Source organism: Anas platyrhynchos, chromosome 4 (assembly GCF_047663525.1).
Source record: "Anas platyrhynchos isolate ZD024472 breed Pekin duck chromosome 4, IASCAAS_PekinDuck_T2T, whole genome shotgun sequence".
NCBI classification, from domain to species: Eukaryota; Metazoa; Chordata; class Aves; order Anseriformes; family Anatidae; genus Anas; species Anas platyrhynchos.
In genome coordinates this window covers 49,822,191-49,849,841 of record NC_092590.1, presented here as the reverse complement: position 1 = coordinate 49,849,841, position 27,651 = coordinate 49,822,191, and the positions used below count along the sequence as shown (strand labels likewise).

The window sequence follows — 27,651 nt, the reverse complement described above, 5'->3', positions numbered from 1 at the left end:
ATGCAGGAAATATTGGTGAGCCAAGGACCTGTCTTCCTGCTGAACCCAAATCTCTCTGGGTATACATGTAGGGGAATCCCCCACCAAGGGCTGGTGCAGGGCAGTCGCCAGCCAGAGGCAGAGGGATTGTACTCCAGCAGGCAGAGTGAGACTTGCATCCTTCCTGGGCACCACAGTGGTGGCAGGAGCCCCCAGAACTGGCAGAAGCAGCCAGAAGCTTAGGAATAGATTTAAACAACTGTTGCCTGTGTTGCTGCTACAAAACACGGACCATTTGCATCAGTGTCTGAAGGCTGCATCTCACTTGCTCATCATTTATGCTGTTTACAAGCTGGCCAGAACCTTGGCTTTCACCTGAAGCAAGTCTGCTCGCTCTCCAAGGAGGAAAATTCAACTTGTCCAAGTGAGAACTGGCCACATACAAGCTCCATCCTTACTTATGGTGTGGCATTTGGAACAGCAAAGCCCACCACAAGAAATCACCAGAAGACACGCAGATGTAGCTCAGAAAAAAAGTAATGAAGGATTGTAAAAGTAATGAAATCTGACAAAGCAGCCAAGTTGAGTGGCACTCAAAGGAAAACAAAGCTGAAAGCACTTTGGGTGCCTGTCACTAAATTACAAGGGTCCCTTTGCACGCTGGTAGGTCAAGTGCCAGGGCAGAGAAGCATCTCCTGAGGGAAACACTCTGCCCACTTCCCCTGGCAGGGAGCAGACAGCAGAGAGCTGTTTTCTGTTCATGGCAACATGGAAACTAAGGGCTCAGTCTAGCTTGTATATACAGAGCTTCATCGCATGCTACCTGATGGCCCTAGCAGTCAGCTGGCATTATGGTTTTAATATGATCCGAAGCTTGGTTACCTAAAGACAATCAAGAGCTTTTAAAGGAGCTATTACAAAACAGATGAGAAATGGGCCCTTGAATGATTCTGTGATTCTCTCGGACTGAATTCCCTCCCTCCAGTGGGCACTTGGCCTTCCAGAAGTCTCCTGAGCTCTTGCATGGGGAGAACAGTGAGAGGGCAAGCTCATACTCCTTCCACACTGTGGCCATTTGTGTGGCGGTTCAGTGGGGGATTATGCTAGAGGCACGGCTTTGCGACCCCTTGAAACATGGTCCCCTTCAGAGCATTTGCAATCACAGAGAAATTTGGCTGTAACAATAAGGAATGCTGCTCATTTTCAAACTTTGGCTGGCAGTCATACCTTATGCAGTTGGGATGTATTCTTAGCTTACTGTTTAACCACATTCAGCTGTGTGTTATGCAACTGCTATTAGCATTAATGAGCTGCAAGGCTACTCTGCTGATACTGTTCCTAGAAACAGTCTGCCTGGGAAAGCACGCTTTTGGGCTAGTTAGGGGAGTTGCAGGGAGCGGAGGGGACCAGCATACTTTGGCGCTTGATGAGGTGCCTTGATACGGACCTAGCCGTGGGTCTGCTCTTCCGCTGTGAATTTCAAAAATCAGAAAAAAAATATCTCTGCATGCTGATGCTGCCTCTGTCCAGGGTCAAATTTGGATTCTGGTTAGGAATAATGTCTCCTAAACACTGATGAGTTTGATATCCAACCTGAGGCGAATCTAGGGGGGGGCAATTTAAAAGCACCTGTTTAAAACCTACAAGCTAAGGAGCAAAATAAAACTTCACCCCCAGACCATGAGGATAACCTGCTGTGAAAATCTCATTTAATCTTTATTTTGAGTAAGATGAAAGTAGCTTTTAAATCTTAACATTTTTAGTACCGGTGTGCAGAAATTGCACTTTGTGTCTCAAAAGAAAGATCTGCAAGGGCCCTGAGTGTATCTTACACATCTTGAATAGATCACTGATGTCAAGAAACTAGCATTGATTTCTAACGACTGAACTTCTTATTTGTTTTTTGGGGGTAGCAAAGTAAAACCCATTTATCTGAAAACTGTTCCGGCAGAACTGAAACAGGTCCCAGATTTGTATGTTCTCTCCCAAGGCTCTGCTTGCTCTCAGCAAGGACTATTTGCATGTCCAGACTAGGCAGTGGTGCAGCCGTGTACTTAGCTGCACAAACCGGTACTGATTTTGCTTGTGCAAAATGCAAACACCCTCAATTACCTGTAGAAAATCCTCGCCAAGGCTTGAGATTTCTGATCTGCTTGGATGTGGCACTTCCTATCATGTGCCCTGGCAGCTGTGCAGGTCTTCATTTGGAGCAAAGCCTGGAGGAAGGCAAGGTGAAGATGGTAGTTCTAGTTGAAAGGCAAACGGATCAAAGGCAGGCGATTAACATCAGCGCCTCTCATCAGGACAGAGTGTCTGAGTTCAGCCTTCCCTTGCATCGCACCCGAAAGCCTGGTCACTCCTTTGTTTGCCTGAAAGCGTTTTGGGTACGGGGCAGCCTGTGCATGGGTCACACATCAAATAAGCATAGGCAGGAGCCCAGACCAAACACGTGGCTGGGACCAGCGAGATGCAACAGGAGATACCTTCAGCGCTCTCGGCCAAACACGAGACCTGAAAGACTGGTGGGAGGCAGACAGGTAACCAGAGAATAAAAGCTGGGGTTCTTGAGCACGTAAACAATAGAAACCACAGAACAACCACACTTGCTCTCTAAAATGGCACCGCACTCACGGGGCCAAACAGCTGGCCAGATGCTCGGGCTTGAAAGACAGCGACTGAAACCTGTACCAGCCTCCTATTTGCTGCCTCATGCCTAAAAACCATGAAATCCTCAAAGCTGTCATGGTGATGCTGAGGGGAAAACTGTCCCTTTGTATCTCTGTTGTCTGCTTTCATGTGTGGAGATACTGCATGACAGGCTGCTGTGCTGAGCCTAGTGCTGATCTATGGATATAGATCAGGAAGAGCTTGGCTAAAGTAAACAATTATTCCCAAGTGAACTGGGAATGAGGAAGAAGTCTGCAGACTTAATGCACACATTCTCACGCTGTTTTGCAAGCCTGAGCAATCCTGTTTTCCATAGCCAGGCTGCAGGAGCACGTTCAGCTCTCTTCACGTAGCTTTGTCTGCAGCACCCAAGTCCCCCGTGCTACTTTGGGATGTTCATATACGTGTAAGGGCTGAGAGACACCTGGGGGATTTCCTGAAGCACCGGAGCAGGTTAGGCACCTCGGGCTTGATGTCTGTCTGCCGCATCAGTGCTGTAGTAGATGGTGCTTACAGGAGTCTCCATGGCTTCTTGCCTGTTCCCTTTGGGTCAGGAGAAACATCTTCAAAAAGCCATGCCTTAAGCGTGTCACCCCAGGCCTGCCTTTCTCCAGTTACCTCCTTTGGGCCCCACAGGGATTATAACATTTTTCAGGTAGAGATTTAGCTGCTTATTATAAACACATCAACGGGGTGCTCTGGCATTAACCAGGTTCTGCTGCCATCAGTGTCACCAACAGCTTTGCTTCAGGGGGAGCACAGAGGGGATCCCGCCCTTCACCACTTTCTCCACCTAGCCCTTGTGCATCCCTAGGGTGCAGTGCCAGGGATCAAGCCGCCCTTTCAGCCATTAGCTCTGGCACTCAGCACACCATACTGCTGTCCCCATAACTTCATAGCATCCACTTGGTGCCCTAAATGAGCTGTCAGAAGAGGAGACATCGGGTCCCAGCAGGACTGATGCTGTTAGGAGAAAGGCAGTTGGCTCACCCAGAAGGGAGTTCATTGCACTGCATCAGGTAACTGCTCAAGGATGGTAGGCTGGACTTTGGGGAGATGGACATCCCCAAAAGAGAGATTGCTGTGTACACAGAGGAGTCTGTGGGCTTTCCACAAGACTCTTTTCTTGAGATGTGCAGCACAGCACTCGGAGCTCACAAGCATTGATAGTTTAGAAACACTCTTGTGCATGAATATTTCAAGAGAAAAAAAAAAAAAAAAAAGGAGGACACTGAAAATGGACAAAAGTCTTTCATAGGGCTGGGCACATTTCAACTCCCATTTTTAATCTCTCCTCACCAGCCCTCTGTACTGGGTATGGCTATGGGAAATACTCCCAGATCTATATACTTATGCACAGTCAGCACACACTGAGTTACACGGGTATGCCCAGCTCCCACTGTCAGCAAAAAGAACATGCACTCAATGGCATCTTGGGGTAGACGTGCTCTGAGGCACATGTCCTTGGTCTGAAGTAAGCTACCTCTCCAAAAGCAGCCTGGCAAAGGAGTTTGCCTTTTAGGTCTCACAGAAAAGGATCTGTGTTCATATGGTTTCATATGCTGTGTAGTTACTGTTCAAAGGACTGGGACAACTTCTGCTGTTTCCTGATAACATTTTCAGAAGGCTCTGGACTATCCCATGTGGCAGTGCTAGGAAATAATGGCTTACTGGTGGCAACCTGCAAACTACTAGCAATACAGCTCAAAATCACAGGGTGTTTTTATAAAATGTTAGATGTGAAGCCAGACACTTAAAACACAGGCAAGGTCCTTCGTGGCAAGGATGCAGAAATGGTGCCCAGTGCCTTTCCATTTCAGTGCCTGCACGGTTTAGGTGCCCCTGGCCCACCTGAGTCAAGCACAAACTAAAATGCCCAGCTTTTCATGACAAAATGACCTGAACTCACACCTTCATGGGAGCAAAGCAAGGTGCAGGTGATGTGAAGAGAAGCAGCAGACAATCTGTAGGTCTTTCAGGGTATCTGAGCAGAAGCAGTGTGATGACTTCCTGTCCTGCCACTTGGTACTTCCCAGGTGTCCCTCACATTCAGAGCTGTTCTCGATTCCAGAAGAGATTACCGCAGTGAGCTCTTACTTTCTTTTCTATGCCAGTTTTACAGTCTTGGATGCAGCCTAAAAATAACCAGGAAAGGAAAATGATTTTGTTTTCTCAGAGGCACAGGTGAAAAAATGCTTCCTATGGCTGGTTGCCAAACAATCCCCAAACAAAACCACCCCCAAACTTACACGAGAAAGAGGCGGCTTTAGCGGAAAGTAAACCACTCTTGGGTTTTGTCCATCTCTTGTGATAAGCCATGGGCATATTTTTCTCTCCTTCCTTCTGCAGATTGGTTACTGATGCTCTGCTCTCTAATTAGGCCCGCTCCAGCTTTGTGGAGGAGGTGAGAATCTGCATATGCAAAACGTGTAAACAGCAAACATGCCTCTGCTGGGCTGCCACACTCCAGTCCAGAAAGACGGAATTGACCTGCATGCCCCTGAGTTCTCTGTGGAGTTCCTCAGATGTAAAAGCAACTCTCTGCCAAGGAAGGAGGGGATGTACAAGGGAGGATGGGCACATGTACAGGCAGAAATTCAGCCTGCAGGCCCAGGGGATTCAGAGCAGAGGCCGTACACAGCAGGTTACGTTATCTTGGTGATAATTCATCTTTGCTGCGCTGTCACTGCACTGGTGAGAGTCAGGGGCCTCTTCTCAGCCAAAATTTCTCAAAGTACTAACATTTCCTGGCCTTGGCACACCAAACAAGCAACCGTTACTACGTGCCCAGGTTAGCTGCCCAGACCAGCAGGGGACATGCCCCGACATTTGTGTGGTTATCAGTATGGATAACAAAAAACCCTTATGACTGCACAGGAAGAAGGTGAAAAGCTGCATTATCTTATCTGAGGAAGGCCATGGCCAATGCAGCAGCTGCTTGGCCATCTGAGCACTTGTGTTTGCATTCCTTATGAAACCCTTGCACGGTACCAGACACCAACGACCTTACCAATAATTAACAATGGAAATTTCATTCCCACATGCCCTTGGATAACAGGGCAATGTAACGGAGATGTTTTTCTTGCCCTGTCAAATACCTGACAGGGTGTTGTAAAGCTGGTTAATTTGTATGGGTGCTGTGCTTGGGATGAATGCTGTTACCTACAACAGAGTGAATGGTCCTTTGCTCTTCTGTCAAAGGCCTCGGTGGGACATTGGAGTCACCTTTTTAAAAGTTCCTATGTGATTTAGGATTCCTTCACATGGAGATTTCTGAGACTTCTGCCAGCCGTGTACATCCCTCCGTGGAGATCCCGTGAAAACTCATCTTCTACATTTTCCCACTGAAAACTCATCTTGGTTCAGGGAGCTGGGAGCTCCCAGCTAGCCCATGGGAATATGGAGCTTTTGCTGCCCCGGTGTGGGCACTGTAACCTTACAGACATCTCGTGCTGCATCCTTGTAGGCATTCAGAGACTAACATGTTTGTTCTTGCTTTTGCAGACTGCTCTGACAAGGAGAGTCCCCCAGACAGCCATCCCACCTTGTCCTCACGTTGCTGCTGGCTCCTCAGGCACATGCTGCCTTCCTGGGAGAATGCTGCAGCTCCTTCCCAAGCCTCCACGTGCTGTGTCTGCACCTCCAGCCAGACCATCTTGGCTAGTGTCTGGTAAGTCAACTCCTGTGCAGATCCATAGGAGAAAGTCCAAAAGAAGGCAAGTCCCTACTTTTATCAAATGTCCCCTAGGAATCCTCACACCACAGCTCACTCCCTTTGGAATAACTGCACTAATGAGTCTCCCTCTTTGTATGAGAGAATAACAGCAGGACTTAGAGCAGCAGTTCCCAGATTCGGGGGATGACAGCTCAAAGCAGGCCATCTTTATGGCTGTTTCAGTTGGGAACTTGTATTGAAGGAGCAGGAGAGTTTTCCAACAAATAGATCTATCATGAGCTGGGGAGGCTTAAGAACTGTTATATCTGATATCACCCCTGTCACCAGTCATCTTCTTTGGACCCAAGGAGGCCACTTAAGCCTCTTTGCAGACAAAGTGGTAGAGAAAAAGTTAATTCTGTTCTTTTTTGAGCTGCGTGTTTCCCCTCTCTGTCACAAAGATAGTCACCTGTGCATTTAGTGAACACCCAATGGTTCCCATACTTAATGCTCACCCTGCAGAGCCTATTCTGAGCTGCAACTCTGAATTTTGCTGTCTATGGCAACAATGCAGTGGTCCCAGGTAAGTCCCTCCAACCCCCTTCAGGTAGCTTTTCAAAGCTTTTTATTCAAAGTCTTTTGCCTAAATGTTATTTCTGAATTTATGGTCTAACACTATATACTGTTTTCGATAGTATCACACTTGGAGCTTGAGCAGAGATCTTTGCAAAAATAGAAAATCCCCTCTGACTAAGCAATTAGCTGCAATTTTTGAGTGAAGGTGTTTTAAAGATTAGTACACATTTGACTACGCAGAACAAAAGCAAATGTCTCCTCACGCACGGACGTAGCATTCACAGATCTGCATGCGGCGAATTCTTTTGCTTTGTATCTCTTGTTTTCCCTTTCATGATAATAGCTGGGCATGAGTTTGTGGGTTTCCTTGTTTGTTTTTAAAGGCAGTGGATGGAATTGGAAAAGATTTTCTGTGCAGGAAGTATGAGCCTATTGGTTTAGCTCTCTCAATAGGGGGATTATAGAGTCAGAAATGTGGGGAAACCCTGGTTTGGAAGGTCCTGTACACATTCCTTCAAACTGTTCTGGCGTCTCTCCAAAAACAATGGTGGTTTATGTAAGGTATTGAGAGAGAATGACAAGAGCATGAGTATAAATCTGCCTCTCAGTAAGTAGAGAAAATATGCTTGTTATTTCGTTCAAGCTTGTTCAGGGGTAGAGAGAAGGGTAGGCAGGCATAATGCCAAGTGGTAAGGTAGGCGTTGCCAGTAACCAGGATGGTTTCTCACATTAGTAATGGTTCCTCCTCATTTTCAGGTGAACAGTTCAAAAACATTCAGCTTGACAGGGCCTGAAACCTCTAAGAGCTTTGGAAAGGGGCTACGTTGCTTAGGAGCCTCTCAGGCACTCTCAGGTTTGAAAGGATGTGAAGGCCGTGGCTGAGGTAAGCGAGGCCATCCTGCCTGCAGCTGTCCACCCTGAAGAGGCTTCTGCTGCTATCGCTCAGCTTCCCCACACAGATGGAAGATGATGCCCCCCCAGATCCACCAGCCCTCCTGTGCCCCATTTTCTTCCTTGTAGCGAGTTTCCCCCTCCAAAAATAGGGGAAAACTGTACTGCTCCTGCTTGCTATATGAATGAGCAGTGGATGTGATTCTGCAGATCCAAACCTCTTCCAAAGTGCTAAACCTGTTCAGTTTGTGTTTTCAGTTGCATTGGTTGTATGTTAAGGTCACTTGGACAGTGCTGGAGTCAGAGATGCTAGCAGTACCTCCTGGGGTGTAAATGGCTCCCAACCCCCAAGGGCACTCACTGACCAGGAGATGAGTTACTCTGGACTCTGTCTTGGGGCTCTTCACACCCAGGATGAAGTCTCACAGCTGGCTTTGTCCAGGCTCTGCACTTTGTGCCAGGATCAGGGTGCCTTTATCCCCCATGCTCACAACACCCCAACACCCTCCACAGGGTGACAACTCCTTGCAAAGTCAAGGTGAAGGCTGCCACCTACTGAGTCCCCAGAGCTGCCTCCAGTGACACCTGAGCATGCCTTGGAGGTTTCTAAGCAAGCAGGCAGGCACACAAAGCCTTATTTCCAGCCCTTCAGGAGCCAGTTGCTTTACTGCCACCAAACACAAGACTTGTGCATGTATCTCTTAGCACTCCGCGTGCCCATTGTGCACACCTCACCAGCCAACCCTAAGGCTCTGCAAGAAGCTGTATTTGTCTTGCCCAAATCAAACTGAAGCAGAGGTACTTGGCAGCAGTGCTGCAGGGAAAGATCTCAGCGCAGGATTCAGCAGGCTCTTTGGTTCTGAATCTGGATCTGAAAAGCAGTATCACTCTCATGCAGTATGTTTACATTTAGACACACTTAGTTTGGATAGCAGGACTTTGGTATGAGCTTGCACATTGCAGACTGGCTTTTTAAGAACAAATTATCTTCAAAACCACCTCAAGGGATCTGAATACCTAGTCTGTGTTTGTAACATAGGGCTCCCATGGGAGCTATTAAAAACTGCTGTTGAGAGATATGCCCAAGATGAAATTCCAGGAAAGTCAATTGCAGAGTAAATCAGGTAATCACTCATGAGCCTCAAATGCTGATGTTCTGACCCTTATCCTGCCTGACAGTCTGAAAGGATCAGAAAAAAAGATCTTCTCCCACCCACCTCCAAAGTCTTGAGATTGACAACATTAGATCCCCGGGAACGTTCACTGATCCCTGTCAGCACACACACATACACATGCATGGAGTAATTCCCGTGTTACTAGCTCTCCTAGATAGGTTTTTAACTGATCTGTGAGGGATTCATTCTGCTTGGAAGGTGCCCACTGAGAGCTGCATGCTGCCTGACCTGATCATGCAGACCATTTATTGTCCCAAGCATACCGACAGAATTTTATGCCCATCCAGCAACTGATACTGATCTCTCTACATGGAGGCTTGTTCACCAGTGCTAGGATGAGGCATCAATCTGCTTGCTCTTCTCATGTCAAACCCTACACCAGAGCAACCTTCTGTTTATTCTCATACTCGGATCTCTGTACACATAGGGTGGACTTTACTGTTAACTTCATTAGTCATTAAGTTAGGCATTTAATGCCTACCCTCCTTTATAGCCAGCCGAAGGAGAAAGAAACATCTCCAGGGGATGATTCACCTGGATTATTGTAGATACCTCATGTTAAATGAATTCCCTGTGGAGATGCCCTCTCCTTCACTATCTCGAAACAGCTAACTTAAGCGTGGCACCTATCTGCTCAGTGGGTGAACGTGGGGTGAGTGAACCACAGCATTAATTTCTACAAATAATTCAATACCTTAGACCCCACTGAAGTGAAGAAGACCACAAGGGATAGTCTGACTGTACATAGCAGCGGAGATTTAGCAACTGAAGTGTCTAGCATGTTTGATACTAGAGGCCAGATTCGCTAGAATCATATTCTTAAAGCAATTAAAATCCGATTGTATAATGAATGAATTGGAGATCACCGCAAAGCTATGAGTTTCCCACCCTTGTTTCAAGTTGCAAAGACCTGGGATCATCTCATCTAAGCATCTGTTGCAAGTACAATTTATTGTGCTGTTGCTGGGAGGGTTATGATAAGGGAACAAAGCTGCAGAGTTAATTAATTAATGGAAGTCAGCAGTGGGTGGGGAGCACTGTAAGGCTACAGGGCTCTCCATACCTTTCGCAGGGCTCTCGTTACCCTGGAATGTACTGATGGCTGCCGTGAGGCACTACTGACTTTGATCTCCAGACAGTCGCAGGCCTGCTTACAGCCAGTGGGTGTGTTAGCACTCTTCTGTCAGGCTCAATGGAGGGAGCAATTAAACCTCATTTATGTAGGACATAGCCTCGAAACAAGAGGAGCCGACACCCCAAAAATCACATGACATGGCCTACTCAAAGCACTGTTTGGGTGGCTGGAAGGGTCTTGTTCTAATTACGTTCACTGGGGGAAAAGATACCCTTGTGGTATTAAGTGACCTTGTTCAGGAAAAAACTGTTTTCCTTATTTTTTCCAATGCCTGCTCTGAATCAATAAGTGAGTAAGCCTAGGTGGGTTTTTGGTTTGGTTGGATGGGACTCGAGTCTGACCACCTGGCGACAGAGGCAAGGCTGAAGAACTCTGAGTGACAGTACTAGAAAGGGAATGATAGCAAGGTACCATCTTGGGAAACTTCAAACACATCACTTTATCAAAGAGTGATTCAAGACATCACTCAGCAAGTTGCTACAGACATAAGTTATCATTTGAATACCAAGCACATTCCAGGATCTGCCTCTGAAATGAGGAGTCTACATTTCTTATTCAATATCGTTAATATGACATGCTGTCCCTTCAGAGCACGTGTAAGAACTTTTTTCCTAGCAAAGACAATAGGACTAAGATCCTCTGCAAGCTCTGGGAATGAGCAAAAGCCCCTAGCAAGAACTCAACTTTTTACAAATGTGCCTTGTTATTTAGAAAAAAGAAGGAAAACATATCTGCAGTAGCTATAGCAGGCAAATAAGGAATGTGGACCTACAGAGACATAGAGGGAGCATGGGGACTGGTTTGCTACATGTGCATACGGGGCTGGTTTATATTTTCTTCTTCCTGCAAGATCACTTCTCCTGGCTTCAAACTCCAGTTACCAGAGAGGGAACCACCGAGTGGCAATGGCCTTTGTGTCTCTGCACGGATTATTACGCAGTGAGCCACAGTACAAGCAGAAAGTGGCTGCTGGGGGCACAAGGGCTGGATAACCTCCCCCAGTCACAGCTCTTTCCTGACCTATGCTGCCCTGCGCTCTGGCTGCTGCTGGTAGAACACAGGAGCATGGAAGCCACCCTTTCACACCTTCCTCCCTTTTGCTGAGGGGAAGCTGCCTAAAACTGACACGCCAAAGTGCTTGGCAGTACAGAAATGTAACGTCATTCAATAAAGCCACTGCCCATTTACAGAAGGCCTGTATCACACTGCAGTGTTTTAGGTTATTTTATTAAGGAAGTGAGTCTTAGCTGTTGTGCAACATATCTCTCTGTTAACCTGCCTCTAGCAACAGGTCAAATTCAGACACACAGCAGGGATTTCAAGGATATGATGTTCGTTTCTGTGTCATGAATACAACTCACCGGAGAAAGAACAAAATAGACCGAGTGCCCACACTAAGCAGAAACTGGCAATTCAAGCTCTCCTCAAAGAGCCCACAGGCTCCTGCTGTAGGCACCAATCCAGAGGAAACCTGGGACCATCAGTGTCTGGGGAGCAACTGCTTTAAACAGGCAGTGCAGGGACAGTCAGAGGAATGAAGATAAGAAAACTGTGTTGGAAAAACCCTTTCAAAAGCTCAAGCCCATCCCTGCTTCATTCTTGCTCTGGTTACAGTGTTTATGCAAATAATTTGATATGCCTTAAGAAGCTGAACCAGTTGGCTGTTGACTTAAGCAGTTGTCAGTTCACTGGCAGGGGGCATCCACTGGGCTGGCAGGAGGAAAGGTCAGCTTCTGCCCTGTCAGCAGCACAAATCAGAGAGAAAGTCAGTAGAAATTTTCCCATCGCCTTTCTCTTTGACACCAAGGCGCTATTTTATTTACAAAGTCGAGGCAGCTTGTCTCCTTAGCCACAAAGTATAATTGAAAGTGGTCAAAAGAGTATTCATTCAACTACAGCTATGCATTATGGCCACATCAAGCATTTAAAAAATAAATGTCTGGGCCATCTTTAGACATGCAGAAACCACATTACTCTCAAAAAAATAGATATAGTAGAGACACTTCCTTATTTGCCAACTGATTTCTCGTCTGTTGGATGTACTGAGATCATGTTTTCAAATTTTTTGGCCACAGCCCTGAGGGAATGAAACCCATTTTAAGGAAAAGATTTCTGCCTTATTCAGAAATCCCTGTCTTCTGGGGTCATAAGGAGCACTCCAAATATCACCAGACTAGCAAGAGCTGGCAATTCCTAGTCTAATATGTCAGAGAAGTTTGCATGGATTGTGTACACATACAGTTGTGTTATGCCAAGCATTTTGTCTCTTGGCCTGCTTGAAATTTACTGACTCATGGAATCAAGTTGTTTCCTCTCCTCAGAGAAGCAGCCCCAACCATGGCCTACAAAGCCCTGACCCAAATCCTCCTGCTCTAGAAGTAGACCGGCATGAGGTACTTCACCAAATAGCGCCATCTCTTCAGTGCTTGTCTGAAGTTGTTGGGGCCTTATTTTTTCCCAAAAACCCAGTTATTTGAATTCTGAAAGTGGACATCCCCACTGGAGATGCCAGACAACCCACCTGAACCCAGCTGTGAACTGCTTATTCACACAGAGCAGGAGGGGATGCCTTTTGGGTTCTGATCCTTGTGATGGTCACAGACATCTGTAGGGGCCAACATGTCTCAGAACACTGATGCCCTGGGCTCGGTAAAGAAGAGTTGTGTGAACATTACCTTTCACTTCACTGTTGGGTCCTGCTAGAGACTGAGCATACGGAACTGAACTCCAGGTAGTGCAAGCAATGCATTTAGCCCCTAGCCACCTAAAGTGAGCTGAACTCTGGGAATGTGGCCTGTGTGGCTGGGGATCTTGTTCACTAAATTCACAAGCAACAAGCAAGGAAAATGTCTGAGCTTCAAGTGTGCTGGGCAATTATTTAACAATACATTTTAATCAACCCTATTAAACCTGTCAGCATTCCGTACCTAACCAGCAGTCTCCTCCCTCTTCCTCCCAGGGTCTTTTTGCCTTTTAAATAGCAGACATGATTCAAATTAGGATGTGTAGGGAAAGCATACCCCTATTTTCACTAACTGTGCTGAATGAGACTCATTGGAGACTCACAAATCCAACTGTTCTACCTTTGGAGAGCTTCTGCAGAGGAGATATTTTCTGGATCGATGTTGTATGTGTTCTCCTTCTCCCCCTAATTTATGAATAGCAGAAAGCAACAGAATCCTAGCTATGTATTTGGTGGGCGTAAAAGAATGACTCATTAGCCTAATGGAGAGTTATCTGGGCAGTAAATGCACAAATGAGAATATATGACAGTGAGTCACCACTGATTGTAGGCCTGGGTGGGACAGATGCATGTACCATTTTGTTAGGGATCAGTGTGGGGCAGAGTTCAGGATGGGTTCAGGGAGACAAGATGCTTTTTTATACCTTAGCTAAAGACCTTTATATGTAAGATACAGTTGCCAGGCTCCGCTGTATTCACTTCACCAGCAACATCATCCAAATAGGGTCAGTCTTGCTGGATGGAGAGGTCTTGGAGATACTTAGCTACATTTCCGCTGGAGAAATTTCTGCAGGGTCTTGCAGAGAAAGCCCCATCTTGTTGAAAATGCATCCAAGGCAGGAGCCAGCTCTGAGCACTGATGTGGTGCAAGTCATGAAGAAGTAGAGAGCTATCAACCACTTCCATACAAACCCTACACGTTACTGGCACTCAGATCACCTTGGCCTGAACAGCAAACCCAGCCTGGCACAGCTGAGGCTGTAGGCCGGTGCAGCGTGACTGCGGCCTTGCTTCTGGCTGGGCATCCTCGGCCAAGCAGTGGAGACCTCAGCTCCTCACCCCTGGGGAGAAGCTGACAGACCTCATCCGCTGAAGAGCACATGGAGGAGCTGTGCTGTGTTCCCCCCCGTGTGAGGGCCCTCAGCTGGCTAGTCAGACACTCACAAATGATGCAAGACCGCGATTGCCAGCCTCCTCTTCAGGGAGCAGCACTTCGGCTAGTGCTTGCCAGTCGCCCACAGGTTACAGTAGCAGTGTTGTGATGCAAGAGGGGAGATAAAGCGATACGAACACCACGACTGGACTCATCCCTCCAGGGACAAGGAGTCACGCTCATCAAAGCAGACCCCTGGGACCACAAAGCCCACTTGGCAGGCAGGCCAGCACCAGCACAATGCAGCAATCGCCTTCTGGGCATCCCTTTGCCACGCTGTTTTTGGTGGAGCCCACGTGGCAGGGCTGCTTTGAGGAAGGTGTTTGGAGGTGATATCCATATCTTCATGTGAGCTAAGTCTGGAGGAAGCTGTTAGCCCTTGTTAGACCCCCTCAGTTTGAGCCTACCCAGCATCCATGGCCCCCCTCACATGTCAGCCAGTTCCTGAAACATCCCAGCTCGGCTTAAGGCACCATTTTCTGTTCCCATTTGAGGAAAGGGAGCCAAACCACTGTCGTCTGCTCATCACACTGCTTGCATAAGCATCAAAGCCTGACATGAGGCCGAATGGTCACGTTTAGGTCTCACTATAAGCCTGTCAGCACTGCCAGGCCTTGTGGCTCTGCCAGTGCAGGCAGGTGGTGTTCCTGTGCACCTTCTCAGCTGAAGTCCAAGGCAGGGATCTTCATTTTGGGGGTTAGAGCTGACATTTTGGTTCAGAAGGAGCTTCTGTGACTTGTCTTGGGCAAGTGTTAGCTCCAGATCCCGGCCTCAGGCTTTTGGAGTGACCCACAGTTTTGATGCCTGTTACGAGGAGGAGGTTTGAGGAGGAGCATTGTGCACACCTGCCTAGATACTTCAGCCTATGTGTTCAGCAGTCATGAGATCCTAAGTCACTAGTTGCTTTTTAAAGCTCTGGCCTGGAATTTCTGATGGATGAGAGATGTCAGAAAGTGAAATTAGCCTTGCCATCAAGTGAGTCCTCCCAGTATGTGAGAGAGTTACAAAACTTCATAGGCACCATTACACAACAAACAGCTGCATCTGGTTTGGGGAGAAGTCTCCGCCCTGACATATGGTCTGTACCACTGCTCTACTCACGTTTTTTTAGGGACAGAACTGGATTTGTAGGTGCTGGTAAAGTTGCGCTATGCAAGGCCGTGCAGTGGACAGGGGCTACAGCTGACTTGGGAGAGTTTGTGGGCCTGCCTATAGCCACAAAAAGAGGGCAGCCAGACCTTGTGATGCACATGTGGATGCAGGACTTCACTGCAGTATGGTGATGTGATATTTCTTGCCTCAAACTTAAAGCTGGCTTCTGTGAACTTTTGCATGGCAGTACCAGTGTGGGTAGGGTGCCCTTTACATCGGTGTCACTAGTCCAGAAACACCATGCTCCATATCATTTGGGAAGATCCTTCCCATCGTTCTGATCAGCGCAGTGACATCTTTGCAGAGGATCATCTCCCCCAGCGAGCTGAGCCCAAACCCACTGCCTACCCAAATCCCATCGTGCTGCACTCCCAGCCGGGGAGTAAACAGGCAGCACAATCCACATGCGACTCCGAATGCCCGTGTTTGATGTGGCTCGCTTCCCCAAGGCCAGCCAAATTCCCACCCGCCACAGCACTTGGGGCAACAGGACAAACAAGCAGTACCGACACGACAGAGCTGCCAGGTGTTGACGCCGAGGAGTTGGGGGAGTTCACAGAGGAATAACAAACAAACAGTGCTGATGAAAAAGTACTTTCCTTCTCTGTTGAGCAGCTCTGCACAAGCCGGGAGACAATCAGTCCAAAGTGCCACACACATATTAGGACTTGGTAATTGAATGAAATCATACAGCCTCGTGATGATAGGGCATAGGAGTCTATAGGGCATATTGCTCAACTCTCTCTTAGTGTCTTTCTATATTTGGAGCAGTTACTCTCCTGGGGGAGAACTATCAAGGGCATCTAGTAAGGAAATGACCAAACTAATATGTCTTGTTGGAGCAAATATCTTCAGTGAAACTGCACAACAAGAGCTCTTGTAGCTTGATTAGCCATACAAGGCACATGAACTTACAGGAGAAAATGGGACAGCTACCAGGGTGTCACATCTTTCCTTTTGCTAACTGCTATCATCAGGTGTCGGGCACACTTTCCTAGCACTGGCCTGGAGCATAGCACTCGCATTCATGGGCAATGGGGACTGCAAGCGGGCTGTCCAGGGGGAGCCCAAACTGATTGCAGGCAGTCCCACGTTTCAAAGGCAGAGGAATTCAGGAGTGCCCAGGAACCAAACTGCTAACCGCATATCAAAATTTAGGTCAACATTTACATACTTCAATTCTATGTGTGTAAATTGTGGTGTTAGTGTAAATGTATAATGAGTAAACATCAAATGCAGACGGTCTGATTTTTCTTCCCTGGTGACACATCTATGCAACATCCAGTGAGGTCAGTGAACACGTTTATTCAGATGACTTGGTATGTATTTTAGACTTTATGTAGGAATATGGGACTGGAAAGTAATTCCTGGTGCAAGTCCAGCCCCTTTGTACAATCCTGTTAATTCATTTACCGTGTTCCAGTTTAAACCCACTTGGGTTTCCTGGCCCAGCTTCATTTACCACAAGTCCATGGCAGAATGCGAATGGTGAATCCTTGCTGAGTCTGCACTCTTCTTACTCTTTGTTTGACTGGTTTTCGGTACAAGATCGGCATTTAACACAAGTTCCACACCCACCTCTCTGAATTAGTGTGGATTCAGAAACTCTTCATTAGATAGGCATAGACTGGAAGTTGTTATGACAGGATTTGACGAATCTGAGCTTAAGAGTTCAGGAGTCCCTTCTGAGAACAAACCAGGCCACAACAGCATGTAAAATTTGACATTCCTGATTACTAGAAACTCAAATTGAGTTCCTCATGCAGCTTTTGTACTAGTCTTATGCCTAAAAGAGAAATACTCATAGCAAAAATGCAAACACTTAATTTCTGTTAAGCCAACATTCAGTGGAGGTGAAACAATTACTATCTGTTCCAGTGCTTTCCCTGTGGCAATACTGTAAATAACATTTAGTGTCTGGATGAGAGCAGCCGCCAACAAGAAGCAACAATATCAATTCATTTAAAAGAAGCTTGCCATTGTTCCGTGGAATTGTACTCCTTAAAAATTAGTAAATGTGATACTGACGTAGAATTTTATGTGCAAGGTAATGATTTGTTTTTAATGGTGCAATTCTTCAATAGCACTCTGGGTGCAATTTTTTGTTACTTTTCCTTCTAGCTATTGTATGTCTGTCTTCCCTGATGGATTGTAGTCCTCTTTAGCAGATCATGAGCAAGTTGTCTCCAAGGTGCTTGGTCCATGAAAAACAAAAAGGGACGTGAAATGCATGTTGTTTTTTTTCACTTGGGAAGGTTTCCTCTTCTTTCACTTGTCTTTAGGTACCACAACAAACGTTGTGGTTTGTCATTGTAGGATCTTGTTCTTTCTGCTCCTCACAGAAGCAGCGATAACATCAGTAGACTGCTGGGGAACAACATTATTTGATGTCTGCCACTGGGCTGGCATTGTGTACAGGGATGCAGTCTAGCTCTCCTGAAGTCAATACAGAAATTCCTACTCATCTCTGGGAAGATCAGACCAGTATTGCTAAAGACACTTTTTTTTTTTTTTTTAAAGACCAGGACCCAGGAGCATTTAATGTGAAAGCACAATTAGCACATGGGCAAGTCATGTGTTTGTGCACACAACTGCAAATTAGGCATGCGATGGTTGTGGTAATTACAGGTTCAAATCCAGTTTCCATTAAAGCGGGCATTTTCCACTCTGCTAAAGACTTCCAGCATGATCCAACATGAGTCCAGCAGACAGAGTCCAGTCCACAAGCCCATGCCATCCACCTCTCTGCCTTTTCTCATCTGCCATGGAGAAGCCAGGAGCAAACTATGACAAATCGGAAAAAAAAAATCTATAGACAATGCATTGAGCATAGGAGGAGAGAAGAGAAGAGAAGAGAAGAGAAGAGAAGAGAAGAGAAGAGAAGAGAAGAGAAGAGAAGAGAAGAGAAGAGAAGAGAAGAGAAGAGAAGAGAAGAGAAGAGAAGAGAAGAGAAGAGAAGAGAAGAGAAGAGAAGAGAAGAGAAGAGAAGAGAAGAGAAGAGAAGAGAAGAGAAGAGAAGAGAAGAGAAGAGAAGAGAAGAGAAGAGAAGAGAAGAGAAGAGAAGAGAAGAGAAGAGAAGAGAAGAGAAGAGAAGAGAAGAGAAGAGAAGAGAAGAGAAGAGAAGAGAAGAGAAGAGAAGAGAAGAGAAGAGAAGAGAAGAGAAGAGAAGAGAAGAGAAGAGAAGAGAAGAGAAGAGAAGAAGAAGGGGAGGCTGCTGCTTGTACCAGGAGCATTTCCCAAAGCTCACAGCCAACCCCAGTAACTGCTGTTGCTTCTGTGGGCATCAAGCCCGGCTCCTCTGAGGTCGGTGGACCCACACTGGTCCTACAGTTGTGTAGGTAAAATAAAATCAGGGCCCAAGCCTGACAATTAGGGCCCTTTCCAGAGGGAAAAAGAGCTCCACTCCCAATGCTACGCCCTTCCTTTCCAACCTCTCCCCTAAATCCAGGTTACTCAATTCCAACATGATTTAGCTCACAGCTAGCTACCACTTTGAAATGCTTTCCTCCTGTCACCCTTGTCTGCCCTTCACTATTTCTTAACCGCTCTGTCACATGCCTTGCATTGCATGACTTAATCGTTTGAGACTTTGGACTTGATTTACATATATAAACAAATAAAAAGTTACACACCTGCAGTTGCTTCGGCCAGCTGGCAAATGCCTGAGCAGAAGCTGCATTCCTGGATCATGACATTCAGCAGAGCACCAGACGTACATGAACTGCTCACTGATAACTATTGGCAGCAGCCAGTGCCTATGCCCCCATTGGCCTTTCTCCCATGAAGGTGAGGAACAGCAAGAGGAAGGCCCAGAGCAGCAAATCCAGCCGTCTCTGCTCCTTTTTGCGCAAGCGCCTTGCGTTTGCTCCAGCACATGGGCCAGGAAATCCAACCAGTTTAGCAGGAGTGCTTGGGGGTCTCCGTGCAGGAATTGATACACAGTTGTATCTGCAGTTGTACACACAGGTAGCAAAGACAGGGCTGATCCTGAAACGTCTTTGTCTCTATCTGGTAGCTTGCATTGGAAGGGGGGATGAGGGAACAGGAACATTAATGCCAAGCCCTGACCTCCTTTAAATTATTAGCAAACCTTCATTTGCCTTCTGCACATGGGCAAAAACCTCAGCTACTTAAAATCTGAGCCAGGTGGAAGTTGTGGCCCAGGGTACCCCCTTTGTCCCTACCACACAAGCTGCTCTAGCATTTCATCTCTGCTGTCAGTTTGTATACAGTTTGACAAAAATGGGTTGCCACTGAGGGCCACAGTCAAAGGTATAAGCTACGTTAAGTTGTCTGTATGAACACCAAAGCTTGTCTCCTTGCCTCCTGTCTTGAATATTTTGACACAAATGATTCCATACACGACAGATCTAAACTTAATGTGACTTAGAAGCAAACAAAAATCTGCAGATAGCTATGGCACTGGCAAAAATCAGAAATTTCTGTCTGCAAAACTGCAGAATGGAAAAAAACTATGTAATTAAAGAAGACCTGCATGGTTTCAATGGAACAGTAAGTGCTCAGCACTTTCTGATGAGGGATTTAGACTTGGACATGTGAAGAACTGAGGTTAGTAAACGATCAAACATGTTTTTAATGTGTTTTTAACAGTTAACATTTCTTGGCATTGTGTGAAAAGCACTGGTAACTCCTGTGGCAGGAATGAGTGCCCACATGTTTTAAGTTGGGTATGTATTTAAACACTTAACTCAATTAAAACTCTGGGGCAGTGCAAGTTTCATTAATAATAATCCAGTGTTTCACCACAGGATACTCTAATTGTTCTTCATCAGGAAGATGTGATCCCAGAGACAGAAAGATTATGCATTTAAGAGGCTGAAATGATAACATTCAAAGCACTACCCTACATGATAATGAATCACCTGTTCATCCTGTAGACTTTGATGATAGCAAGCAAACTGCATGCATGTTGGGCAGCTGCTTTTGGGGACAGACTTCGCCTGGATTACAGCAAATCTCTGGATAGCAACCTATCGTGGTTTAGGGATGCACGGTATGTCACGTTACTTCGCTCTTCCAGTTCAATTTTCATAAGACCCTTGGGAGCTTTGCAACCCAATAATTAAGCCTCTCAACTCTATTGAGAAATAAGCAAGCAGGAGCAACACAGCATCTCAGCATAAGCAATGGAAAATGTAGATGATTGATTGATGTGATTTGGGAAATCCTGTGCATAGATGGCATTGCTACCTAGGCCCAGGTGGCAACTGAACACTTTACCCAACGTGGCTGTCCTTGCCAAGGTGTAACTGTGCAGAAGGTACTGGCTGCGGAGATGCCTTTGGAATTAAAAAAAAAAAAAAAAAAAAAAGAAATCAACAGAGATCGTGAAGAGAGATCGAGACTTTCTCAGAGGCATCTGGGGAGTGCTTTCTAAATCAGCTTTCGTTCTCCCTACCAAACTTCTAACCACCCTGGCCTTGTCTCTGCACTCTACTGCTTGTGACTCAAACACTTTCAGTCAGGAACTGGGCAGGAAAGATGTCTGGAGCCAGGGTGCAGCCACACGACAGACCTGTGTGTAAAGTATCTTCCCTGTCTTTGTTCCTCACATTTAGAAAACTGCTCCCTGCCTCGTGTCTTCTAACCTCTGCTGCAGAACTGACCATCCACTACGTGCTATACCATGAGGTGAGACAGGTGAGTATCCAGGGCACAAATGACAAAACAAATCAAACGTCTGATCATCACAGTCTTTTTCAGCCTTGGCCATTTACTCCAATTCCCTGCAGGACAACCAGGACCAGCCCCTGGTGGTCAGCCTCTGAGGGGACAGGCAAGGACAGCTGCGGTTCCTTTAGCACTCCCTCCCTGCAAGCTACTCCTCCAGCAGGATTTTATCCCACATGGCATTTTAAGCTAACACGAAGAATTCTCCTGCTCCTTTTATGCAGAGGTTTGTAGGCAAAAAAATCGTGTTATAAAGAAGGAAAAAAAAAAAGGTTGCAGTTGTGCAGATGAAGTGGAACTGAAAGCAAGGTTGTAAAACTGCTAGGAACTAGACAAGTGGGACAGGGCATTGCAGAGCACTGAAGGGCTTGCAAAGATCTTGCCAGCCATGTGTGCTGCTATCCAGAGCAGGATGTGCAGAGAGGAGACATCCCCACGGGGTGCTTACAGATCGATGGCACGCAGAGAGCACCTGGTGTGGAGCTGAGCATCGTGGGTGAAGCAATTAACGAGTTAGAAAATACAGGATAAACATGCTAGAATCTGATAGGGGAATACATGACAGAGAGAAGATGAAACAGGTTCAACCAAGAGGAAGGGCAGCCACAGGATACAGGGCTGGACAAATGGCAGCCCCTCCATGTGCTGGTCAGCCACTGGCTGCCGCCATACACTTGTGCTCTTTCGTGTCAAACCGAACAAACATCCCTCCTGTGAAACCTTGCTTGCAGCCTGGCCTGGTGGTGGTGCAAGGCCGGGAGAACTCGGATTATAAATCAGCTCTGGAGCCCTTGGCTGTGGCCAGAGGAGGAGCAGCTGCCCACTGGGGTGCAAGTAGTGGGAGGGGAAGGCCTGGAAGTAGCAACCACTGGCGGCACCTCAGCATGTCAGCACAAAGCGCCCGGGCACCTGGCTCTGTTGAGTCACCAGTACAGCAAATGCGCCCCTCTGCACTGAGAAAAGCTCGGGGATCAGGCCCCAAAGTCGAGCAGCTGCTGTGCTATGGCAGTTGTGCCAGCCAGGAGCAGCCGTGCTGGGCACAGGGCAAGGAGGCGAGCATGGGGCAAGGCTCTTGGGGGTCTGTCGGGGCTGGCGCTGCAGCGATGGAAGCTGAGATGTTTTCCCAGGGCAGGTTAAAGCCGGACAGAAGTCAGCATTAAAGACAGATCTAGAGATAAAGAAGCTGAGATTTACATACATTTACCTCGCCACATCATTCACAAACACACTTTGATCTCAAGTCATCTGTTGCTATAATTACTGAGAGATGGTTGATGCAAACACACTTCCCACTGTGGCTGGGTCACTGCAACGGGGACTTGCTCTAGCACTGACCCAAGTCTGCGTTCCCAGTCCTTTCTCTGCTAAAAGGACTTCACACTGTGGGTTTTCCATCAAGTAACCTTGGATATCCAACCTTCCTGACCAGCAGGCAGTTAGCCTTTGACCGTGTGTGTGAAGCCAGCGCCGTGGAAAGAGGCTTGGGTGTAAAGGAGAGCTATAGGCTCTTGAGAGCTCATCACGGGCAGACAAACTAATAAGCCGTGCCTGGGGGTAGCTCAGGATCAGACAGTTCGGGTGCTTATCTGCGGATGATCACTGCAGCTTTTGATGTTCTCCTGCTGCTGTTTGGACATGCCCACTCAGGGAGCTGTTCCAGAAAAGCCACTCCACGTTACGGTTTTAGCAGAGTAAGACAGGATTTGATCCTCGATGTAAACATGCCTTCAATAAAACAGGTGCATTTTATCTTTTGCAGCTCCCTACCTCACAGCCTGCCTCCACCAGCAAGGTCAGTGCTGCGTGCCTCCCGTGTGCAGATGGCATTCTTACAGGATGGGCCACAACTTAGGGTTCTTGTCTGGGATGCTGCCTGTGGGCTGCTGAGGACATGCCGATGTGGTGAAGAAAGCACTGCTTCATGAAAAAAGGGAGTATGGAAATGATAGAGAGTAAAGGACAACAGCAGAAGGACTGACAATTAGTGCTCAGACACAGCCACCTGAAAGGCCTGAAAGCCACCCGAAATAAAGGCAGTGTTGCTAATTCCAGAGATGGGACCAGAACAATACGCAAATGTCTCTGGGTGCAGCATGGAAAGAACGAGAGGTCTGTGGACACACCGTGCATGCTTAGGGCCTCACTTCAGTAACCACGTGAAAGCTAAAACACTTCTGTGTCTCAACCTGGATATCTCCCATCTCAGCGCAAAGGCCTCAAACCTTCCATTAAGCATGATGAAGCTTTGCAGAGTTTGTGTGTAGAGCATGGCAGCCTGGTCTGTGCACCAGGGGAGAAAAGAGGATTTCTCCCTCACTGTTTTCTGTGGGGAGGGAGAAGGTGTTTAAGTGAAGAGCTGGTCAGGGAGACAAGACACCAATGGCTTCCTAGAGTCTGGTGCGTGACATCCCACCCATTTTGTTACAAGTTGCCTTGGTCCCATCTGAACTCGCTGCTTTTTCTGTCTTTCGTGCCAGCGACAGGAATGACATCAGAAGCACTGAGTCATGAGCAGATGCGCCTCAGACTCCACCATGTTAGCCCAAACTCTGTGCCCTCTGGTCTTTTGAAACCTTCCTTCAGGAGGCCTCTGGCGCACACATTAAAGGTCAGTTTTTCAATGTCGTCTAGTGCCAGTCAGAAAAGACGAGAGCTTTTTATTGGTTTTATCAGTCTGTATTTTATGTTATCAGTGGTTTCCTTTTCTGCTTGCTTGTCCTTCTCATCCATGCAGTTTCACTTGCTTCTAGGCTGTTTACACTCACATCATGTATGTTAAGAGTTGCCACATGATGATTTGATTTAAACAAATAAAGTAACAAGTAGCACACAGGAAATGAGACAGAAAAATATTTACGAGAAGTGTAATTTTGAAAGAACAGGACATTTAGTGAAGTTTGTTTCAGATGCTTTGTTTGGAGGCTCTTTTGCTTACATGTCACATCATTTCGTAGGCAGAAGCGGGAATTTCCGTGTATGTAATTGCAAGGTTTTTTGTAATAAAACTACAGAAGAGGCCCAAATGGGAGACTTTGAAAGGCCAGGATTTCACAAGCAAAAGGTCCGTGTTGAAAATGCCAGGTTAATCCTCAGTGATGTAATGGAGAAACAATTACCTAAGAAGAAGAGCCTTCTCTGGGTTTCTTTTGTTCTGGATAAAAATCTGGCTAGCTTGTTCCAGTAAGTCATGGGTGCACAAAGCCTGCAGCTTGCCCCAGGCCCCAGTACATCCTCGACATCCTTGAACCTCAGCAGAGAAGCCTGGTGTTTCTGTGATCTAGAGCTGGATGCGAGTTCCTGCCCTTCCACGCATGGCCAGAGGGTAGGTCCTGCCTAAATTGTTCTGGTGTTACTGTCCGTCAGCCTCAGTGGGAAGGCCAAGGGAACTAAGGGTAGCTGTAGGCAGTCATCTCATGCAAATCCACAGGGTTATCAGCCTGGCCATGCCGTTCACCGTTCCTGCTGCTTGAAACCTGAGTCCCACTGTGCTCCCACACAACCCATGGCAACTCTGCCACTTAGAAATCAAAACCTCTTCCTGGCTTGGAGCAGGAGATCTCAGAAGGAGTGATGTCCTGAGGGACGGACCCGACAAAGCACTGGCCCTTCACTACTTCTTGCTCCTCTACCTCATCCTTCTGTAGATCTTCAGGTTTCTTAGGACATCCTCAGTCCCTTTCTGTTCCCATCATAACAAGGTAAGTAGGATCTCTTACAGGCTCCCCTCCTGAGAACCCTTCCAGCAGGGTTCTCCAGTCCCACCACATCCTTTCTCTCACCACATCTGTTGCCATGCCCAGGAGTCACGCTCTTGCTTGCAGGAAGCCAGCTCTAGTGTGTCTGTCTTGGCAGAAAAGAAAAACCTGACATTTTTCTGTCCCAGTCTTTACTCCCTGAGATGCACAAACACTTCCCAAAACCAAAATGTTTTTCTGGGACAGGAAGTTGAGACATGGGCTGCAGTCTGGGATCTAGACTCGATATGAGAGCATCTTTCTTCTCTTCAGGTTTCCTTTTCAGAAGTGCTGCTCCTCTTTCCTCATCCTGCCTCCTAAGACTATAATTTTCATGCTTTTTGTGTGTGTGTGTTACAGTTTCCTTTCACAGTTCTGTTTAACACTGTGTCTCAGGCATCAAATGCAATAGAATGTTACTGACTTTTGCCAACCAAGTATTTTCATCACTGTCAAAACAAAACACTAATATTATGGCAACAAAGCAATCACAATGTCAAAACAAGAAGATCAAGTTCTTTGGGATTCCCTTTCTGTGGGAAATAGCCAGTTCTAGAGTTGTGCTCCTGCTTGACCATGGGAAATGATGGAAAGTCACTGCTGAATGAAAAGAGGCTCCGTGGACTTGAACCCTCCTGCTTTGCAGATATCTGGAGTGACTGTTAACACAAATCAATGAATGTGAGTTACATTATCAATGCAAATGCAGATCCCTTCTGGAAGGAAGGAACATCCAAGATCTCTCACATGTGAAAACAAAGTGTTGTACCTAACTTTGTGTTAGCTTTAAGACAGACCACCACACAACCGAGGTGTTCCAAGCCAAATCTGACCTCTGGCTCTGCAAGGATTAACCTCACTGAAGATCATACATGTCGTAACAGCCCAGTTAACAGCTCTCAGGTAGGAAAGCAAGTGGAAAAGTACTGCCAGGGTACAGTTCCCTCACTCCTTCATCAAGGGCTGATGACACAACATAGCATGCCTGGTATCCTTCATTTCTCAAGCGTCCTCTGCACTAGGGAGGGACCTCTTCGAAGTCTGTAATAGATGGAGCTGATAAAGCATGCCCACAGCGGCTACGAGGAGCTGGTAGGTCACCTGAGGCATGGCTCAGGGTGGCAGCATCCAGAATTATGTCACATTTGGTTGATCCAAGCTTCGCCGCCTCGATTGCAGAAAAAAGATAGGATCAAAGCACCTATAAATAGTTTAAGTAACCCATAGCTTTGTGCAGGAGTGTAAGGAATACTGTTTTTTAGGTCACAAAACAAGCAATTATGTGCCAAGAGGAAATTGCCCAAATATTTCCAGTGTGTTTTTCCTTTTCTTAATTTCACCTCCATGGTATGTCAGTTCCAAAGGGTCAATTACATTTCCAAAAGATAAACGTTTCCGTAATTATACTAGGTTCACAGTTAAACTAAAATGTGCCTGCAATCTGTCACTTGACTAGGGGAAATGCCATGGGCATGGCTAAGGCAGGCCAGGTAAACCCTGAGCATCTTCATCTAATGACTGCCTTTCGTTTCAGTTAATTGCTCATCTGCCTTGAGAAACACCACCGCTTTCTCAGGCTACCCAAGAGCCAAGCTTTCTGCCTCTGCTCAGTGCCTCAGTCATTTCCTGAAGCCTGTGAAGGACCCAGTCTCTGGGGGGACAGCAGGAGACAGCACAGGAGCACGGTGATATCCTGAGCCAGGAGGGAATTTCACTGGGAGAAGAAGGGAGCATTTTAAATATCCATAATCCCAGAAAGAAGGCAGGTCAACTCATCTGTCTGACACAAGGACTCTCACCTAACGAAGAGCGATTCCTTTACATTTGGGTCTCAATTTTTAATTCACGGGGTTTGAGATAGTTTGGGAAAATAAAAGGCATGCAATGAAGAAGAAACCTTCTGCGGGGTTCCCTGCAGGTTGGCTCCCTAAATCACCAAGTGTCTGCAAACAACTTGGCCCAAGATTCACTCAGAAGGTTTTTCTGGCACACCCTGCCAGTGTTCACAGGAAACAGCTGTCACATAAGCAGCTGCAGGTCGCGTTTTCCATCTTGTGTGCAGAAAGGGGTGTGCAAAGCGTGGCATCTCCTTCCAACGTCAGCATCAAGGTAGCGAGGAGGTGCTGAGCACTGAGCTGACATCAGGACAGCAGCCTGGCTGGCGGCACTCTGCTCTCATGGGGTCAGAAACCCATGGGCCAGCAGAGCAAGTGTCCTTTCCCTCTCCTTTCTGCTCTGCCCATGTACTCATGGGCCTGTATCCAGCCAGATGTGCACCTCACACACTGGCCTCACTGGAGATGGGTCAGCCTGCTCTGAACCGAGGGACACTAACTGGGAGAGAGGTGACAAGCAGCAGCCCACTCCGGGAAACTGTTTATTCATGGCACTGGCCTTGGGAGTTGTGTAACTCTCTTCCAGCCTCTGTTGCGCCAGCCTTTTTCTTCAGTATTTGGTTTGTTTCTAGAGATTTCGTGTGATTCATGAGGCTGTTCTGCAAAAGAAAGCAAATGCAGGAGAAGCCCACCGGTGGGGAAAGCCCTGGCCACGGAAAGGAAGCGATTAGCAGCCGACGTTCAGAGAGATTCATAGGCAGCCCTTCCCTTCCAACAGGAAGTGCTCCTGCTTTGAAGTTTATTTGGAAGGCTTTAAAAATCCTTACTAATTGCCTTGCACAGACCAAATGGGATACGAGGAACACTTTGCAATGTAAATATGCTCCCTTGGTACACTGAGAATTAGATAACAAGACCAAGCTCATACCTCTCATAGGAAGCACAGCCCTGACAGCCAGCTCAGCAGAACGCGCTAGAACACACGCACAGGTTTCAACTTTGCTCTGCTCGTCACTGCCATCGTCTCTGTCTTCAGGGGCCTTGAGGTACTGCTGTGTCTTGATTTAGTATGTGGTGTACGTAATGAAAACGTGACACTTGAAAATGAGTACGCTTAGTATCAGTTTAATGTTTCATCCGTAGCAGCAGCCAAAGGCCTTTCTCCCAGAGAGCTCTGAAATTCGCCAATCCACCTTTGTCATAGACAAACAAAATAAGCTCCTGTTTCCCAGTAAAAGCATGCTTGGAAAGTGACAGAATTAATT

The 27,651-nt window shown here is 46.9% G+C and overlaps 1 long non-coding RNA gene across 1 annotated transcript in view; it reads left to right on the top strand.

The window, feature by feature from the left end:
• Nucleotides 1–27,651, top strand: part of LOC106014940 (uncharacterized) — a 92,733-nt gene that overhangs the window by 32,215 nt on the left and 32,867 nt on the right. Inside the window, exons 3-5 of the long non-coding RNA XR_011809179.1 lie at nucleotides 6,151–6,316; nucleotides 20,706–20,787; nucleotides 22,577–23,425. This is a non-coding gene — a long non-coding RNA (uncharacterized lncRNA). The remainder of the gene's footprint in view (nucleotides 1–6,150; nucleotides 6,317–20,705; nucleotides 20,788–22,576; nucleotides 23,426–27,651) is intronic.